At 36.0% G+C, this 21,511-nt stretch overlaps 1 protein-coding gene across 1 annotated transcript in view; it reads left to right on the top strand.

The window, feature by feature from the left end:
- Nucleotides 1–21,511, top strand: part of LOC124369855 — a 123,681-nt gene that overhangs the window by 5,178 nt on the left and 96,992 nt on the right. The gene's annotated exons all lie outside the window — the stretch shown is intronic.

The following is a 21,511-nucleotide window of genomic DNA, read 5'->3' as shown; positions in this document are numbered from 1 at the left end:
ACAGTGACTAAATGTCTGAGAAAGAGCATCAGATGTTAAGACCTCAGAACCTACACATTCAAAAAATGTGTACTTCTCACTGTCGTAAAGAATTACCTAGACTCTTAGACTTAAGAAAGGAGGATGTACGACTGGTACTCGGATTGTTAGCAGGAGACACCCCTCTTCAACATCATCTTGCATATTCGGCGATTAAGCTAGGCTGATGAATGCAGGGTCTGTGTAGATGTAGATGATTCACCGTAACACATATGGATGAGCTATGCTGCTATTTGTAAGACAAGCAAACAGTAACTGGGGGCTGAGTTCTTAGGCCGAAAGAAAATAAGACAACATAAACACACAGTAGTGATTGATATTTGTAGAAGCCTCATATTAGAGGCTTCTACAAATATGAGTAATGAAAGTGGGAAGGTCCTTTTAGGACTACGTGCAAGTTCTTAGTCCCTCAGATCGATCGAATCAGTATCGACTCATACATATTTTATTAGTTACTAACTGTTCCATAGCTATTATATATGTTATAACTTTTAAATGAGCCCTACCCACTTCAGCCCAAAGTTTGATGCTCATGCATTATATTTTTCTATGATAAAAATTTGTTATGCAAGTTAGCAGAAACATAGAAAAATGTAGACCTGCTTAGTACACGAATAAATTAATATTATAAGCGCGTTGAGCCAGAATCACGCTATCCTGCCCACTGAAAAAAAAATTATGTGCATTATGTAGTTATTTTATGACGGATTTGTGCCATTACAAAGTACAAATTTTAAAATGTGCGGTGTGTAAGAAGGGCCATAAAAGCGACTCCAAATGTAGGTCATAATTGTTAACGGGTCCCTACCTCTTATAGAAGTCAAATTTAATTACTAAATGTCATGATAAATTTTATCAGGTGTGTAGCATTTAATTTAAAACATCTACTTCATTGGAAGAATCACTAAGTAAAAACTGTGTAGTACCATGATGCTGGGCCCCAGTCAAAAAACTGTTTACAATTTCATAGTTTTAAAATTATAGTATAAAATGTGCTAAATTTGTGCCTGCGAATAGCACTACATTTAAAATCTTTACTACATCAGAATTAGTAGTCTAACAATGAAGAAAGAAGGATTTTTAATTCCATCGTCAATATTCTTGCCCCATAAACAATTTTTATTTAAATAATTTGTTTTTAATTTGTGCTTGTGAATGGAACTAAATTTGAAAATTTTCCTATATCGGATTAAGTAATTAATGGAATGACCGGTTGGTGTCCTACCACCGTACTGCTACCCTATCCAATGTAATTTGTTAAAATTTCTTAGCTTTAAAAATGTACCAACATTTTGTGGCGAGTTTGTACCGTAAGTAGCACTCAGTTTAAAATTTGAGGTACATAAAACATAATATTTTAGTTTGTGTAAAAAAGAAGCTCGTAGTTAATAGTTGAAGGCGGTTCAGATTTAATTAAAACTCTTAATATTAAGTTCAAATTCAGAGTGCATACACTATCAATTTATCATGAAACAACATAACTAACCTTGGCAAACAGTGTTTAGTAATTGGATATTTCTTTAAACCCAACAGTGTTAAAGAGTTTTACATAGTAAAAGTTTTCACACCAAAGTACTACAAAATTATATATGTGTTAGGGTAGTTAGCCTACATGTGTTACAGAATCACATGTTTGAAACTCTTATGGTTGTATTGCTTGTTTACAAATTTATTTATTATGCTGTTTTTTCAAAAATATTTGCGTTCAGCGAAATCCCAAGGAGTGACATACAGTATCATCGAACTCAGTGTTTCACATATAAAAATGAAGCCTCATGCACAACTTCAAATCTACAGGTTAGTTCATTTTCAAAATATCATATTAATGGATAGACAGACAGATACAGCATGGCATTTCCTAGCCCCACGAGAAATAGCCTTCTCTAAAGCTCAGCCAATACATATTAGAACGTTATTTATCTTACATTTATTAATGATAACTGCCTTTACATAAGATAAAACAAAATTTTATAATAACACCAGTAAACACTATAGGATAATTACTCATCACACGAACATGTAAATATAAATATGGAACATGTTCATAGACAAATATTTAACCTTTGAGAGTTGTGAAAATACAATCGGGTGCGAAATGCCCAGACTATGGTTTAGTGCATATATAAGTATTGCCACGCCTTATTCATTAAAAGCGTAATATCGTTCAAGGATACCATAAAACATTACTAATGGTCTACTAAAATAAGTTATGGGAATAAGTTTTTCCATTCTTATGCTAAACCACTATCATATCATAACTATAAAAAATTATTCTTCATACTGCACTAACTAATAGGAGGTAGATATTAAAATAGAGAACATTATGTGTAACAATATAAATTGACCCCGACTTAGAAGTAAAATAAAATGTATAAATAAATATAAAAAGTTTCGGTACGGCAAACTTGAAACTTAAATATACACAATCAACCGAAAGATTAATATGAAATATAATTTAAAATGAACACTCCTATTTATGAATATAGATTAATATATTAATTTTACAACATTGAAGAAAGTAAGATAGGATGGTCAATAGGCTATTGCGGCAAGTGTTATGGTGTAAGTCAACGCATGGGACTGAGTTGCCAGGTTAACTGAGATAAACGATTGTTTGTAAACAGTGTCAGTTAGGAACCACAAGACACTTCAGTTAGAAATGAAAGAAGTGTCAACCCTCCTCAAGAGTGTTTATGGCGGGTCGACAAGGACATAGACCGGAGAATTATACTGATACTGTAAACCCGCATTCTCAAAACAAAATTCTTTCATTAACTAACTGTTAGAATCATAGACCAGTTAATAAATGGAAATCCAATCTACTATTCACATAAACTGTATCTTAAATTTATTATAAGTAATATTATGAATTAAGGAATAATTAACAATTGTGTAATACAATTAAACAAACATCCGTTTAGTAGAGATTGTAAACTTAATTGAACTGTCATCACAGGGGCTATATGTTAATTAAGAAATCATATAATATGACTTTTTACTGATATATATATATATATATATATATGTATATAACATATATATATATATGTATAATTTTATACTTTTATTCTTGGTGAATGAATTAGTTTGCTAAAAATTAATGTTATGCGTTACATATAAAATGCATAACATTAATTTCTAGCAAACTAATTCATTCACTAAGACTAAAAGTATTAACGTTATTTGTCATACCATAATTATAGTTAAAATGCATTCATTCGATTACCAGTACGTCTTTTTCGCTCTTTTTCGCATTAATTTTAATGACAGTAGTTAAAATAGTAATCACTAAATCATGGTTTAACATGGATGTTGGCTATCTACTAAAAAAATATTTGTTTCGCTAGCAAAGATTATTTGGAACGATTTTGTCGTAAAGCCAGAGGCAGAGGGTGACACGAGATAATGTAAAATTAGTGCGATGTTTCTTTCGGCAAGGGTGAAGGCACTTTTACGTAGGAGTAGCAGAGGCATAAATGAATCGCTAACTTACGTATTCTTAATATTTTTCAACCAAGACATGTTCACTCTTTTCCTGGCCAATATAGCCTTTAATTTATATTAATTTATCTTTTCAACCCGGGAGTTTCCACCTGAATTTCAAAACTTACAAGCCAATTGTTACATGTCTACTGATGTCAAGCGGATGAAGACAAGGCATATTCCCGTAAAACTTTTGACTTGAAGACGTATATTGCACAGTTAAATGTTCAAAGCTATCGTTTGTGGAACAGCTTGGAAGTGGAATATACGATATGCAGCATGAGTCGTCAGCACTCGTTCTGTTGCCGGAGGCTGAGTGCATAATTAGTTCTATGATGTTTTTGTCTCTCGCCTCTCCGTGGTAGGTCGAGAGGGTCAATGTAGCTTATGTAATTATATATATATATTACATATGTAAGGCAAATAAATCTTTAAGTAACATTAGTATTTATATTAAACTTTATTTATTTATAATATAAATTTGTATATATATTAAGTTGTCTTATTTTCTTTCGGCTTAAGAACTCAGCCCCCAATTACTGTTTTCTTGTCTTACAAATAACAATGTTATAAAACAAGGTCCTCCAAATTATCAACATTCTGACGTAGCCACTTTCCCAAAATCACGTGATCTCTGATCCCTGTGCTTGTACGTGCAAGCAATACTCCACTTGATTTACTTGATAATGTTGATAAATTTTATATGAAACTAGCGGGCCCGGCGCGCTTTGCTGCGCATTTCAATAATTTTTTGCAAAAGTTGCCCGCGGCTTCGCACGCAATTTCCCGTTGAAAACAGTACACTATATTCACTTATTCTTTTTCTATCACATTCTAAACATTGCTGAGATAATTGATAGTCGTTCCATCGTGAGGCTCTTGGGCGTATTATGAAGGTATGTACCATATTCCTGCCTCTATCTAGCTGTTACCCACGGCTTCGTACGCAAATCTTAAGAACCGAAGTCCTTATATTACTTAGTAAATTTTTTTTTACTATAATAAATTTTAGATTAAATTAGTTATATCTCCGATGCCACGATTGAGCTTGCTTTGTTGTCTCGATCGAGAGAATATGTACACACGGAGTTTTGAGAACCATACTTCTGTCAAAAAAAACAACTAAGGTTGATTTTATAACATTCTTTATATTTGTAGCCAACGTAAGATAGTAATTATGATATCTGCATTACTCTTCTGATCAAGCATGAGCATGGTTTATATTAAATAAATATTGCAGTTAAAGGTGAATTTTTACGTCAAATTTGAATTGTATTATCTGGATAGTAAAGTCTATGTTTAACAGTGATTGCAAAAACAGTTTAAAACAAAATTTGTCGTTTCTCTTAAGCTTACTCTATGCTTTAAAACTATAAGTGTAATATATGTTTACAAAGAACAGCTGATTAAAAATTTGAAAAGACGTTAACATATGTTTGCTGCAATGCATTTCTTATGGGTATTTCTGTAACCAGTGGGGCGGAATCCTGAATCGGGAAAGGGATGGGCATAGCTTATAAACCTTCTCCGTGGAAAAATACATATACGTACAAATTTTCATCATGATCGGTCCAATAGTTCACGATTCCATAAAGGACAAACACACAAACATTCATTTTTATATATATAGATACGCAATAAATATATTAAAATTTTTTTTGTATTTTTAACAAGACTAGGTTGTTTTACGATCAGGCCGATCGTTACTAGGGTAAAATAAATATAGTCTCCCTTTAACCAATCCACGATTAAGCCATTTTTATTTCCGCATTACAGGCTTTACACACTGACGATAGATATAACTAACTCTACATATTGTGTAGACCTGTCTCATCGTTCCATCAAATATTAAAGCAAGGAAATAACACGTTACATTCGTACGGTGAAACCGACATACCTTGTGAAGGAAACAGGATTTTCCGGGCAATTTCCATTGTTCAGTGATTCGTGTACCTAGTTGTTGTTTAGAGATAATAATCATGGACTTGGAAAACAACGTGTTTGTTGTGATTCCTGACTTGTCACAACTCTCTGTTATGATTTGTTTGTTTTAACCGAGATAATATTAATGTCTTAGGTTAGTAATCCACCTCAGGAAGAGATGACTTTTATACAAGATGTACGGGAACAATCCTGTTTTTCTCACCATGCATCTATTGTCAAAAAGAAACTTTAAACGAAATATTGGTGTTACATTTTATAACATATCACCATAACCTCGGAGTTTTAAGTTAGTGTGAGCAAAAAGATTATTGAGAGAGTTATTATTTATATTCGGCCTATGTATCAGTAAACATGTTAAAACTGTTTGAAGAACAATAACCACGCAAATAAATTTGTATAAATTTTATTTCACGGATAAATAATATAAATAAACACAACACCTATCGCAGACGTGAAAATATTATCATACAATTTACACGACTCTGGGCATCTGAGGTGTTTGTGGAAACCAAAGAAGGCCTGGTTCCTGACAAGGCGAACAGTAAGGGTGAGGCTGGAGAACCAGTTCGCACTATACTTCAAAGGACTCGGCCGCTGCGGAATTTTTACAAGTTCAGGGCCGTAAATAACCTTGAGTTGGGGTATCGCGTGCCCTCGGCGGTAAATATAAACGGGCCGTTCCATATGGGGAATAATTTAATAGATCGATGTGTTTGTAAAGTTAGATAGTTCATTGTTCTGTAACGCAGACACACAATGACGATACACACTTGTATGGATTATGCAATATAATGCGGACTTCTGGACCCTCACACCACCAGCCTTTTTGACTAAATGTTGTGTGTATCACGAATTTAAGTTTCCATGACATGCTCATTTAGTTGCCGATCATTTTGAAACTTAAAACATTTTCCAAGTTGTTCCTTGGGCGTTATCTAGGGGGGTTTGTGTGGAAACTTAACGGTAACTGTAACATTTAAACTATTCTGATTGCAGTAAAAATATTAATTAAAAATAAACAAAATATTTTATATTTAGAAAATGTGTATATAAGATCACTTTTACAAACTGGTAGGAACATGAAGCTTCCAATAGTGAAGTGGTGGGCAAACAACTCACATTGTCATAAAACAATGTGTTTTGGTCGCTCAGACTGCAATATAACACGGCTGTCAAGAATATTTACAATTACAGTCTTGACCGCAAAAAAGTGGGCCATGTTGGCTAATTAATAAAATAAATAAATAAAAATGCCTTTGTTGTAGGTGTTTCTCAGTACAACTTATTTCCAGAACAACTCATGTTCCTAACACTATAACACACATAAATACAAAAACACTACTCATACATTATTCCTTACAATATTTACATCATATACAAATATACATAAAAGTAAAGCTTATACCCCTAAAAAACTCATACCAACAATCAATGTAAAATTATTTTTTAAACTTATTCCTAAATAGAGGTACACTACAGCGTTTCAGGTTTCGGAGGAGGTTAGTGTACAACTTAGGGCCAAAATAGGAGAGGCTTTTCCTCCCGAACTTATTCTTGACTGTGGAAAAATTGAAGCAAGTCACCATGGTGAATACTGCGTTGAGAGATCTCCTACCGGAAATGGAGCCTCTCGCTCAGGTACTGCTACTCGCTTTGTACAAGTATCACATTTCAGGATCTTGCATGCTTTTTCCATTGTGTGCAAACTTACAGCATCTCGGAAGGGAATGCGTGCTTCAACTGCTGCCGCGAAGCTTTGCAAAGTTCCAAAGAAATCAAATTACACAAAACTATTGTATCACCTACATTAGACTGAAGATTAGGAGGTCATTCCTATGTGAATTCGAAGTGTAGAGAAACTCTGCAGGATATTAAACTTGTAATTTAGTGTCACAAAAGATTCCACAGATTATTTTACTATTTCAGTAGGAAGTTGGCCGAATAAACTTGTAATTGTTTGGTGCAAGAGGAGCTCACGCCTTTAGTCATTCTGGATGATCTGCATATAACGTGCTTAAATTTCGATAAAAGGTTGCATTTGAATTGTTTAGGTCATTGTTTGTTTATGCATAATGTTTAGAATGTTTAATCTACCATTTTATTACTTATGGTATCTCGATATCTAAGAAGTAATTTAGAAAACTCCTCTACCCCAAGTTCGCCTTTGAGATGAACCCTCACGTTGACACGCAAGAACAGGACTTGTACTTTACATTTCAAAAACTGTGTAACCGAAAAATAAACTTGAACAAAACATTCTTTTAGAACTGTACGTAGTACAACGAAATTAAGTAGTGTATAACAATACTTTATTAAGATAATGTTTTAGTGTTATTTACAATTAGAAAGGATAACTTTTGGAACAATCAAGTATGTAAATTATTTTAGTGTTGAAATTTTTTACAGTGGTCTTTTGAGGAAAACATTGACCAAGAAGAGATGGCCTTACCTTGTGCAATCAATTTTGCGCACATCATTCAACTCCCTTCCTACCAATATAATTATGAAGTTACTTCATATAAACATAGTGTAAGTCATAGATAACAAGAGAGAGAGAGAGAGATCTTTTAATCCAGTCTATGGCATTTCTAGGACAGTAGTAACTTTTTCCTTGTTGCCCCGATAAGTATATAAAGTTAGAAACAAAAAGATAAGTAAAGCCCCGATAAGTAAAGCCAAAAAGAATCAATGGGTCTACTTCTAGGACAATGAGAACTTTAAAAATAAAAATGTAGTTCTTTTAGGGGCTACAAACTCATTTCTACCTTTATGGATGCTTCAATGATAAAGTCTTTTTCTATTTGGCATGATGTACAGGTGTACTAAATTTCAAGTTTATGAGATATTGGGAAATTGGAAGAATTACTGATAATTTAGTTAGTGAGGTCTTTGTTTCATAAACTCGTATATAAATATTGAGTCTTTTGGGCAGCAAGATAATTGATGCAGGGTTGATAAATATTATTTCAAGAATTTTGCCTTAGAGTCAATTTTGGGGAAATTTTTTTAACGTTCTAGCTTCAAATCTTTAGACGTTTCCAGTACATTCAGATTGTTACCACTTGTGTTTTACATACCTTATAAATCTTAGATGGTTTCTTATTGTTTTACAAAGGTAAAATTCAAGGTTGCTTTTCTCTAAAGCCAAAACTCTAAAGTTGTCCGGCAATAAACATTCAAGTCTTAAAAAACTGTATCCTAGTAGCTAATTTTTATTTTATATCATATGCTTCAGAATAGTTAATGAAGTAACTCAACTATTTTCAAAATGTCTAGTATCCAATTCAGAATGCTTAAAAAAACTTTAAAATGATGCTAATTTTCCACCCGGAAATAATGTCTAGAAAACGAAAACAAGTTCGCAATTTAAAAGCAAGCAATATTGCTTTTCTTGAAGACGAAAGACGATTTTCTAAGAAAGAAGGTCATCGTTAACCATGCAATTGCTATGGTAGTCGAAATATAGTGGGTTTGAAAGGGATAAATTATGAAATTATTATTCTAAGATAAGATTTTTTGCCAGTATACCCTTATCACCAACCGACAGTTACATAAACAAGGCAGGAGTACGCCACACCACGTGTCAAGTGACAGGCTTCGCTGTGGTGTCATACAAAGTTAAAAGTCTTATCTATCATATAGCTCACTAGAATACACGTGTTATATTGTCACATGTTAAAATGTCATGATTGTATAAACAAGGCAGGAGTACGCCACACTGCGTGACGAGTGAGAGGCTTCGCTGAAGTGTTATGACAAATTTAAAGTCTAATCTATCGTATAGCTCACTAGGCTACACGTGTTATATTGTCACATTCAGTTTGTTTATTTATCGTAAACAATTTATTTTATCTGCAATTTTCTCGGGCATGATCACTACCCATAACAGCAGTGTGAAAACGTTTGCTTACGCTCATCCAAATCCCATGGAGTGACATGAACATTCAAACTCGATGTTGCTTATATGGAAATGAAGCTTTATCAAAATTTCAACGCTATAGTTCAGTTAGTTCAGTAAATGTTATAGCCTACTCTGCAACTCAGTATTTAAAACTAAACGTTATTTTTAAATGAATTATTGGAATATTTATCCGTAATAGACAACACGAACACATTAATTAACACTTAAAGTTTTATCGTGCAGGATAAGCACTTAAACCTTAACATGCACTTAAACATTTTAAAGCTAAGCAACCTTCAAGTATATAACTTGCTACTTTTTAATTTACCTTTTGAAACTTTTTAATAGAAATACAAATGAATAATTTTCATACCATTACTTAATTACGTAAATTGAATGTAATACATAATCTGCAATGTACTTTAGAGCATTACAAATCTCCTTCTTATTTGACAAAAACGTGAGAATAGACACTATGCTGGACAAAAACCCATTCGGGTAGAATAGCGCTGTTTGGACAACCAATCGATTACAAGGACCCACACGAGGTTTAGATTATTAATAACAAGAGAGCATAAACTATTAGTGTAAACTATCTGCAAGTCTTTCAGGTACGGCTAGAAATTAATATATGGCAAGAATACAATAGAATGACACCCTGACATTTCAATCTATTTACCTTCCAAAGAGATTGTCAGGGCTAATGAGGAAATACATTTTATTTACTTGATTTGTAAAAATGTTGCTTTGATTAAAAACAGTAGAATAATAATTCTAAGCCAATCAATTTTAACGTAATATATATTCATTGTAAAATACAAAGGGAAACATAGAATTCGCTCTATAATTTACAACAAGGAGATGTATAATATATCGATATCCATACACTATAGCACAACTGCGTGAATATTGCAAGGCCAAACCCAGCCAAGGCCAAAGACGGGGGACGCGACGTGATGTGGACAAAGGAGGACCACGTGCAGGATTTTATGGCCTTGTTTCGTAGCCGGCAGCAGGGCAAATGTCATGATTTATGAGGTTTGCCGGTGGTCATCGGTTGAAACGTTAGAACTTTTTTTAGTTATAACAAGGTCTTATTGTCTTAAGGCCATGTCACACTGCCGTGGCGTCGCGTCCGTCCATCCATAGTATGAACGTCCGCGTATGCCGCGACGGTCTCGAATCCCGTCAAACTACCAGACACGCGTCCGCGTCCGCGGCCAACGCCACGTCTTTCTAGGAGTTGCTTATGCATTTCAACTACTTTGAATTTGTTTAGTTATACACTGATAGTGGAATTAATAGTTAGTTATAGCTCTACAAAATTAATTTATTGTTCTGGAGCGTATTCATTAATAATTATTATTATCAAAATTATATTTTCATTATTACATGCAATACTATTTCTATTATGAACTTAGTAATTAGGGCATTCAATACTTTGATATACCTCTTTCAAACTATTGGTTTTTATATATAAGATGCACTTGAATGGATTATTTTGTAATTTTTGTGTTGGTGTTTTCAGTTTTGTAATAAGTCTTTATGTTTTTAAAATAAGGCGTTTTTAATTTTGTTATAGATCAAACATAATATGAATAATAACAAATAAAATGATTGCATATAAACATGACACCAGAGTATTCATTAAACCTAGAACTGGCGGTCATTTCATCCTGGAGTGTCGGGCTGTTTTAGAAGGGGTTTTTTAAACAAATTATTAAAAATATAAAATAAAAGGAGTAGGCAGTGGCAAGAGCGCGCGGTGCCCCGGTGAGGGAGTTGGGGAAGTGCTTTATGCGCATGCGCGAGCCTTCGTAGCATCGCCGACGTCGGCCAAGGATCGCTCCAGCCGCATAGCGCAGCAGACGGTGGCCGACGCGACGAACGTTGCGCCACGTCGGTTATGTCAGTGTGACTTGTCCTATTTGACAACATGGTTAGCGATTATTTTAAAAATCCATCCGCAGATGGACGGACGCGACGCCACGGCAGTGTGACATGGCCTTTAGTTACTAGGTTTGGTTGAATCTACGTTAGACCAATTCATAAGTTAAAACGTACATTAAAGTATTCATTTCAAATTATGAAATACATAAATTGGTTACACTTTTAGGTGTATTTAATTGTTTACTCATGGTATTTGTAGTAAGCAAATACAATATTTTTGTCTGAAAATTAACTTACAACTCCACTACAGGAGTGGCTGCTAACATTTTATTAATAATTACTCATAATGTTTAAATGTTGAAAACCAAGGACTTAAAATAATTATAAATTAAACAAATTATTATAACCAAGTGTTTTAAAATATATTATACCAAATATTATAATAGAATATTCAATATTTGTTTATGATAACCTTAATAAACATACAGTTTGTGCTATTTTGGCATGTAATACACAAATATATGGACTTGTAAAAACATTTGAGTAAAACATATTGTAAAAATTTCACCAAGAATATGATGAATATAACATCATTCTAAATTCTTAATAAAAACTACGTATTCATGTATACGCAATGTACACACGCATGATGTTTGTCACGTGCGTTTGTTAGTAATGACCCATACTTTCATGTTCACAAATAACCATCGCGATTATTTCTTAAAATAATATTTTATTTACCCTCGGAATACATCTCGGCTACGTCACTGGTCACAGGACAATCCAGGTAATGGCATCCTTGTCAGGAATAGACAGCAGTTTTCCTTACTTATACCAAATTTACATCCGAAAATGTTGATATTATGTTGTTGTATTTCACCAATTTCAGTTTTGAAAAAGTGGCTTTCATGACTGCATAAAAAAGTTGTTAAAATTCCATTATAATCTACCCATTCTTTTATAAGCTCAGAACCATTTCTCTTCTTTCAAAATTTGCTAAGATGTGTAGTCTGTTAAAAGAACTATTTAAAATTGTTTTCAATCGAGAATCATAAGTTTGTGACATTAAAGCTATGAGAAGCTGCGAAACATTTAAGAAACTGGCAGAAACATTATTAATAATTTCTCCCTAGATAAAAATTTGACAAGAAAATGCAAACCAAACCAATTACAATTAAAATAAACCACACCATTTTTTAGGATGGACCAAAGTGACAGACGAATTCAATAAATACTTTTGATCTATTGCATCGTATTGATCATTTACAGTAAACTTCGTTGGTTGGAAAAGAGATTTCATATTTAGTGGCTCACGAGTGATAGTGACACAGTTGCTCACGAAAGTTTACATCTACATTGCAAACACTTAGAAAAATATTTCATTTTTTATACTTCAGTTTATTTTGTCGGGGAAGAAAAATTTCAAGGTAAACTAAAAACTAAATAATAAAACTATTAAAATCGATTAAAATATTATTATTGTGATTAGTTCAAGAAAGATATTTGTATTTCATTCAGGCCTAGGGGTGATTAAAAAAATTATGTGTCTCTTAAACTAATTTAAAAAAAATATGTTTTCTCACTACGTATAATTAGCATGATATGGGAGTGTAACAATGAACATGGGTGATGTCTGCGGATGCTGGTGTCTTGGCTACATTATTTGGGATGGTGTGTGTTAAAGGTGTGGATGTAACATACGGACCAGGAATGTGAAGAGGGAATGTGACCGAATAGCAACAGAGTCCTCTAGCTCTTCCCAGATCGTCATGTGTGTTTTGCCTTAATGTAAAAGATTAGGATTTATCTGTACAAAATATTACCATGATCCGGGAGTGTAATCAAGAACATGAGTGATGTCTGCGGATGCTGGTGTCTTGGCTACATTATTTGGGCTGGTGCGTGTTAAGGGTGTGAATGTAACATACAGGCCAGGTATATGAAGAGTTAATTTGCCCGATGAGCAACGCAGTCCTCAAGCTCTTCCTTGATCGTCATGTGAGTTTTGCCTTAATTTAAAAAGAATATATTTTATCAGTACGAAATATTACTATGGTCCGAGTATGTAATAATGGACATGAGTGATGTCTGCGGATGCTCGTGTCTGGGCTACATTATTTTGGCCAGTGTGAGTTAGAGGGGTGGATGTAACATACAGACCAGGTATGTAAAGACGGAATGTGACCGAATAGCAACGCAGTCCTCAACCTCTTCCCATATCGTCATGTGTGTTTTACCTTAATGTAAAAAGAAGTATGTTTAACATTACGAAATATTGCCATGATCCGGGAGTGTAATAATAAAAATGAGTGATGTTTGCGGATGCTGGTGTCATTGCTACATGATTTATCCTTGTGAGTGTTAAGGGTGTGGATGGAACATACAGACCAAGTACGTAAAAACGGAATTTGTCCAGGGAGCAACACCGTCCTCAAGCTCTTCTGTGATCGTCATGTGTGTTTTGCCCTAATGTAGAAAGAAGTATGTTTAACATTACGAAGGATTACCATGATCCAGGAGTGTATTAATGGACATGAGTGATGCCTGCGGATGCTGGTGTCTGAACTACATTATTTTGCCTGGTGTGAATGAAGGGGGTGGATGTAACATACAGGCCAGGTATATGAAGAGGTAATTTGACGGATGAGCAACGCAGTCTTAATGTAAAAAGAATATATTTTATCTGTACAAAATATTACCATGATCCGGGAGTGTAATCAAGAACATGAGTGATGTCTGCGGATGCTGGTGTCTTGGCTACATTATTTGGGCTGGTGCGTGTTAAGGGTGTGAATGTAACATACAGGCCAGGTATATGAAGAGTTAATTTGCCCGATGAGCAACGCAGTCCTCAAGCTCTTCCTTGATCGTCATGTGAGTTTTGCCTTAATTTAAAAAGAATATATCTTATCAGTACGAAATATTACTATGGTCCGAGTATGTAATAATGGACATGAGTGATGTCTGCGGATGCTCGTGTCTGGGCTACATTATTTTGGCCAGTGTGAGTTAGAGGGGTGGATGTAACATACAGACCAGGTATGTAAAGACGGAATGTGACCGAATAGCAACGCAGTCCTCAACCTCTTCCCATATCGTCATGTGTGTTTTACCTTAATGTAAAAAGAAGTATGTTTAACATTACGAAATATTGCCATGATCCGGGAGTGTAATAATAAAAATGAGTGATGTTTGCGGATGCTGGTGTCATTGCTACATGATTTATCCTTGTGAGTGTTAAGGGTGTGGATGGAACATACAGACCAAGTACGTAAAAACGGAATTTGTCCAGGGAGCAACACCGTCCTCAAGCTCTTCTGTGATCGTCATGTGTGTTTTGCCCTAATGTAGAAAGAAGTATGTTTAACATTACGAAGGATTACCATGATCCAGGAGTGTATTAATGGACATGAGTGATGCCTGCGGATGCTGGTGTCTGAACTACATTATTTTGCCTGGTGTGAATGAAGGGGGTGGATGTAACATACAGGCCAGGTATATGAAGAGGTAATTTGACGGATGAGCAACGCAGTCTTAATGTAAAAAAGAATATATTTTATCAGTACAAAATATTACTATGATCGAGTGTGTAATAATAAACATGAGTGATGTCTGCGGATGTTGGTGTCGTGGCTACATTATTTAGCCTTGTGTGTTAAGGGTGTGGATGTGACATACAGACCAGGTATGTGAAGAGGGAATGTGACCGAATAGCAACACTGTCCTCAACCTCTTCTGTGATCGTCATGTGTGTTTTGCCTTAATGTATAAAGAATATGTTTATCAGTACGAAACATTATTATGATCCGGGAGTGTAATAATGAACAAGAGTGATGTCTGTGGATGCTGGTGTCGTGGCTACATTATTTGGGCTGGTGATTATTATGGTTGTGAATGTAACATACGAACCAAGTATGTACAAACGTAATTTGTCCGGGGACCAACACCGTCCTCAAGCTCTTCAGTGATCGGTGTGTTTTGCCTTTATATAAAAAGAATATGTTTTATCAGTACGAAAAGTTATATTAATCCGTAAGTGTAATAATGAACATGAGTGATGTCAGCAGATGCTGGTGTCTTCGCTACATTATTCAGGCTGGTGCGTGTTAAGGGTGTGAATTTAACATACAGGAAAGGTATATGAAGAGGTAATTTGACCGATGAGGAACGCAGTCCTCATGCTCTTTCCTAATCGTCATGTTTTTTTTGCGTTAATGTAAAAGGAATATATTTTATCAGTACGAAATATTACCGTGATCATAGTGTGGAATAGTGAATATAAGTGATGTCTGGGGATGTGGTGTCTTGGCTACATTATTTGGGCTAATGCGTGTTAAGTGTGTGGATGTAACATACAGACCAAGAATGTGAAGAGGGAATGTGATCGAATAGCAACAGAGTCCTCTAGCTCTTCCCAGATCGTCATGTGTGTTTTGCCTTAATGTAAAAGATTAGGATTTATCTGTACAAAATATTACCATGATCCGGGAGTGTAATCAAGAACATGAGTGATGTCTGCGGATGCTGGTGTCTTGGCTACATTATTTGGGATGGTGCGTGTTAAGGGTGTGAATGTAACATACAGGCCAGGTATATGAAGAGTTAATTTGCCCGATGAGCAACGCAGTCCTCAAGCTCTTCACAGATCATCATTTATATTGGTAAAAAGAAGTATTTAACATACAGGCCAGTTCGAAGAGGAAATTTTACCGATGAGCAACGAAGTCCTCAAGGTCTTCCCTGATCGTCATGTTTGTATTGCCTTAATGTGAAAATAATATATTTTATAAGTACGAAATATTACCATGCTCCGAGTGTGTAATAATGAACATGAGTGATGTCTGTGGATGCTAATGTCTTGGATACATTGTTTGGGATGGTGTAAGTTAAGGGGGTGGATGTAACATACAGAACTGTTGTGTGAAGAAGGAATGTGTCCGGGAAGCAACACCATCCTCAAGCTCTTCTGTGATCGTCATGTGTGTTTTGCGTTAATGTAATAAGAATTATGTTTAACATTACGAAAGTTTACTATGATCTGGGAGTGTAATAAAGAGCATGATTGAGGTCTCCGGAAGCTGGTGTCGTGGCTACTTTGTATGGCCTTGTTTTTGTTAAGGGTGTGGATGTAACATACAGACCAGTTACGTGAAGAATAAATGTGTGCGGGAAGCAACACCGTCCTCAAGCTCTTCTGTGACCGTCATGTGTGTTTTGCCTTAGTTTAAAAAGAATATGTTTATCAGTACGAAATATTATCGTGATCCAGGTGTGTACTAATTTACATGAGTAATGTATGCGGATGCTGGTGTCTTAGCTACATTATTTGGGATGGTGTGAGTTAAGGGTGTGGATGTAACATACGGACCAGTTACGTGAAGAATAAGTGTGTGCGGGAAGCAACACCGTCCTCAAGCTCTTCTGTGACCGTCATGTGTGTTTAGCCTTAGTTTAAAAAGAATATGTTTATCAGTACGAAATATTATCGTGATCCGGGTGTGCACTAATTTACATGAGTGATGTATGCGGATGCTGGTGTCTTAGCTACATTATTTGGGATGGTGTGAGTTAAGGGTGTGGATGTAACACACAGACCAGTTACGTGAAGAATAAGTGTGTGCGGGAAGCAACACCGTCCTCAAGCTCTTCTGTGACCGTCATGTGTGTTTTGCCTTAGTTTAAAAAGAATATGTTTATCAGTACGAAATATTATCGTGATCCGGGTGTGTACTAATTTACATGAGTGATGTATGCGGATGCTGGTGTCTTAGCTACATTATTTGGGATGGTGTGAGTTAAGGGGATGGATGTAACATACAGACCAGGTATGTGAAGAGGGAATTTGACCGAATAGCAACGCTGTCCTCAAGCTCTTCCCAGATCGTCATGTGTGTTTTACCCTATTGAAAAAGAAGTATGTTTAGCATTACGAACGATTACCATGATCCGGGAGTGCAATAAGGAACATGAGTGATGTATGCGGATGCTGAGGTGGTAGCTACATTATTAGGCAATGTGTGTGTGTTAAAGGTATGGATGTAACATACAGATCAGTTACGTGAGGAGAGAATGTGTCCGGGAAGCAACACCGTCCTCAAGCTCTTCTGTGACCGTCATGTGTGTTTTGCCTTAGTTTAAAAAGAATATGTTTATCAGTACGAAATATTATCGTGATCCGGGTGTGTACTAATTTACATGAGTGATGTATGCGGATGCTGGTGTCTTAGCTACATTATTTGGGATGGTGTGTGTTAAGGGTGTGGATGTGACATACAGACCAGGTATGTGAAGAGGGAATGTGACCGAATAGCAACACTGTCCTCAACCTCTTCTGTGATCGTCATGTGTATTTTGCCTTAATGTATAAAGAATATGTTTATCAGTACAAAAAATTATTATGATCCGGTAGTGTAATAATGAACAAGAGTGATATCTGCTGATGCTGGTGTCGTGGCTACATTATTTGGGCTGGTGATTATTATGGTTGTGAATGTAACATACGAACCAAGTATGTACAAACGTAATTTGTCCGGGGACCAACACCGTCCTCAAGCTCTTCTGTGATCGGTGTGTTTTTGCCTTTATATAAAAAGAATATGTTTATCAGTACGAAAAGTTACATTAATCCGTAAGTGTAATAATGAACATGAGTGATGTCAGCAGATGCTGGTGTCTTGGCTACATTATTCGGGCTGGTGCGTGTTAAGGGTGTGAATTTAACATACAGACAAGGTATATGAAGAGGTAATTTGACCTTGAGCAACGCAGTCCTCAAGCTCTTCCCTAAACTCTCATGTTTATATTGCCTTAATGTAAATAGAACATATGTTATCAGTACAAATTATTGCCATGATCCGGGCGTGTACTAATGAACATGAGTGATGTCTGCTGATGCTGGTGTCTGGGCTACAGTATTTTGGCTGGTGTAAGGAGGTGGATGTAACATACAGACCAGGTATGAGAAGAGGGAATGTGACCGAATAGCAACGCTGGCCTCAAGCTCTTCCCAGATCGTCATGTGTGTTTTACCTTAATGTAAAATGAAGTATGTTTAACATTACGAAAGATAACCATGATACGGGAGTGTATTAATGAACATGAGTGATGTCTGCGGATGCTGGTTTCTTGGCTACATTATTTGGGCTGGTGAACGTTAAGGGTGTGAACTTAACATACAGGCTAGGTATATAAAGAGTTAATTTGCCCGATGAGCAACGCAGTCCTCAAGCTCTTCACAGATCGTCATGTATATTGGTAAAAAGAAGTATTTAACATACAGGCCAGTTCGAAGAGGAAATTTTACCGATGAGCAACGAAGTCCTCAAGGTCTTCCCTGATCGTCATGTTTGTATTGCCTTAATGTGAAAATAATATATTTTATAAGTACGAAATATTACCATGCTCCGAGTGTGTAATAATGAACATGAGTGATGTCTGTGGATGCTAATGTCTTGGATACATTATTTGGGATGGTGTAAGTTAAGGGGGTGGATGTAACATACAGAACCGTTGTGTGAAGAAGGAATGTGTCCGGGAAGCAACACCATCCTCAAGCTCTTCTGTGATCGTCATGTGTGTTTTGCATTAATGTAATAAGAATTACGTTTAACATTACGAAAGTTTACCGTGATCCGGGAGTGTAATAAAGAACATGAGTGAGGTCTCCGGAAGCTGGTGTCGTGGCTACTTTGTTTGGCCTTGTTTTCGTTAAGGGTGTGGATGTAACATACAGACCAGTTACGTGAAAAATATGTGTGTGCGGGAAGCAACACCGCCCTCAAGCTCTTCTGTGACCGTCATGTGTGTTTTGCCTTAGTTTAAAAAGAATATGTTTATCAGTACGAAATATTGTCGTGATCCGGGTGTGCACTAATTTACATGAGTGATGTATGCGGATGCTGGTGTCTTAGCTACATTATTTGGGATAGTGTGAGTTAAGGGGATGGATGTAACATACAGACCAGGTATGTAAAGAGGGAATGTGACCGAATAACAACGCTGTCCTCAAGCTCTTCCCAGATCGTAATGTGTGTTTTACCCTCATGTAATAAGAAGTATGTTTAGCATTACGAACGATTACCATGATCCGGGAGTGTAATAAGGAACATGAGTGATGTATGCGGATGCTGAGGTGGTAGCTACATTATTAGGCAATGTGTGTATGTTAAAGGTATGGATGTAACCTACAGATCAGTTATGTGAGGAGAGAATGTGTCCGGGAAGCAACACCGTCCTCAAGCTCTTCTGTGTTCGTCATGTGTGTTTTGCCTTAATTTAAATGAATATGTTTATTAGTACCAAAAGTTATTAAGATCCGTGAGTGTAATAATAATCATGAATGATGTCTGCGGATGCTGATGTGAAAATGGAATGTGTCCGGGAAGCAACACCGTCCTCAAGCTCTTCTGTAATCGTCATGTGTGTTTTGCTTTAATGTAGAAAGAAGTATGTTTAACATTACGAAAGATTACCATGATCCAGGAGTGTATTAATAGACATGAGTGATGTCTGCGGATGCTGGTGTCTAGGCTACATTATTTTGGCTGGTGTGAATTAAGGGGGTGGATGTAACATACAGGCCAGGCATATGAAGGGGTAATTTGACCGATGAGCAACGCAGTCATCAAGCTCTTCCCTAATCGTCATGTGTGTTTTGTCTTAATGTAAATAGAATTTTTTTTATCCGTACAAAATATTACTATGATCCAAGTGTGTAATAATGAACATGAGTAATGTCTGCGGATGCTGGTGTCATTGCTACATGATTTATCCTTGTGAGTGTTAAGGGTGTGGATGGAACATACAGACCAAGTACGTAAAAACGGAATTTGTCCAGGGAGCAACACCGTCCTCAAGCTCTTCTGTGATCGTCATGTGTGTTTTGCCCTGATGTAGTAAGAAGTATGTTTAACGTTACGAAGGATTACCATAATCCAGGAGTGTATTAATGGACATGAGTCATGTCTGCGGATGATGGTGTCTAGGCTACATTATTTTGGCTGGTGTGAATTAAGGGGGTGGATGTAACATACAGGCCAGGAATATGAAGAGGTAATTTGACCGATGAGCAACGCAGTCCTCAAGCTCTTCCCTAATCGTCATGTGTGTTTTGTCTTAATGTAAAAAGAATTTTTTTTATCCGTACAAAATATTACTATGATCTAAATGTGTAATAATAAAGATGAGTAATGTCTGCGAATGCTAGTGTCTTGGATACATTTTTAGAGCTGGTGCGTGTAAAGGGTGGTGATGTAACATACAGACCAGGTATGTGAAGAGGAATTGTGACCGATGAGCAATACAGTCCTAGAGCTCATTCCTATTGGCAAGTGTGTTTTAAATCAATGTAAAAAAGTATGTTTTCTCACTACAAATATTTAGCATTATATAAGTGTGTAATAATGAACATGAGTGATGATTGCGGATGCTGGTGTCTAGGCTGCATTATTTTGGCTGGTGTGAGTAAGGGGGTGGATGTAACATATAGACCAGGTATGTGAAGATGGAACGTGACCGGGAAGCAACACCGTCCTCAAGCTCTTCTGTGATCATGATGTGTGTTTTGCCTTAATGTAAAAACAATAATTTTATCAATACGAAAACCAAGAGTGTAATAATGTGCTGGTGTCTTGGATACATAATTTGGGCTGGTGAGTGTTAAGGGTGTGGATGTAACATAAAGAGCAGTAACGTAAAGAAGGAATGTGTCTGGGAAGCAACAACGTTCTCAAGCTCTTCTGTGATCGTCATGTAAGTTTTGCCGTATTTTGAAAAGAATATGTTTATAAGTAAAAAAAAATATCATGATCCCGGAGGGTAATAATGAATAAGAGTGATGTCGGCGGATGTTGGTTTCGTGCCTACATTATTTATCCTTGTGTGTGTGTTAATGGTGTGGATGTAACATACAGACCAGGTATGTAAAGAGGGAATGTGACCGAATAGCAACTTAGTCCCCAAGCTCTGATGTGATCGTCAAGTGTGTTTTACCTTAATGTAATAAAAAAGTATGTTTGACTTTACGAAAGATTACTTTGATCCGGGAGTTTAATAATAAACATGAATGATGAACATGCGGATGTTGGTGTTGTGGCTACATTGTTTATCCTTGTGTGTGTGTTAAGGGTGTGGATGTAACATACAGACCAGTTACGTGAAGAAGAAATTTGTCAGGGAAGCAACACCGTCCTCAAGCTCTTCTGTGATCGTCATGTGTGTTTTGCCTTAATGTAGATAGAATATGTTTATCAGTAC

Source organism: Homalodisca vitripennis, chromosome X (genome assembly GCF_021130785.1).
Source record: "Homalodisca vitripennis isolate AUS2020 chromosome X, UT_GWSS_2.1, whole genome shotgun sequence".
Classification (NCBI taxonomy): domain Eukaryota; kingdom Metazoa; phylum Arthropoda; class Insecta; order Hemiptera; family Cicadellidae; genus Homalodisca; species Homalodisca vitripennis.
This window is presented reverse-complemented; position numbering and strand designations above follow the sequence as displayed.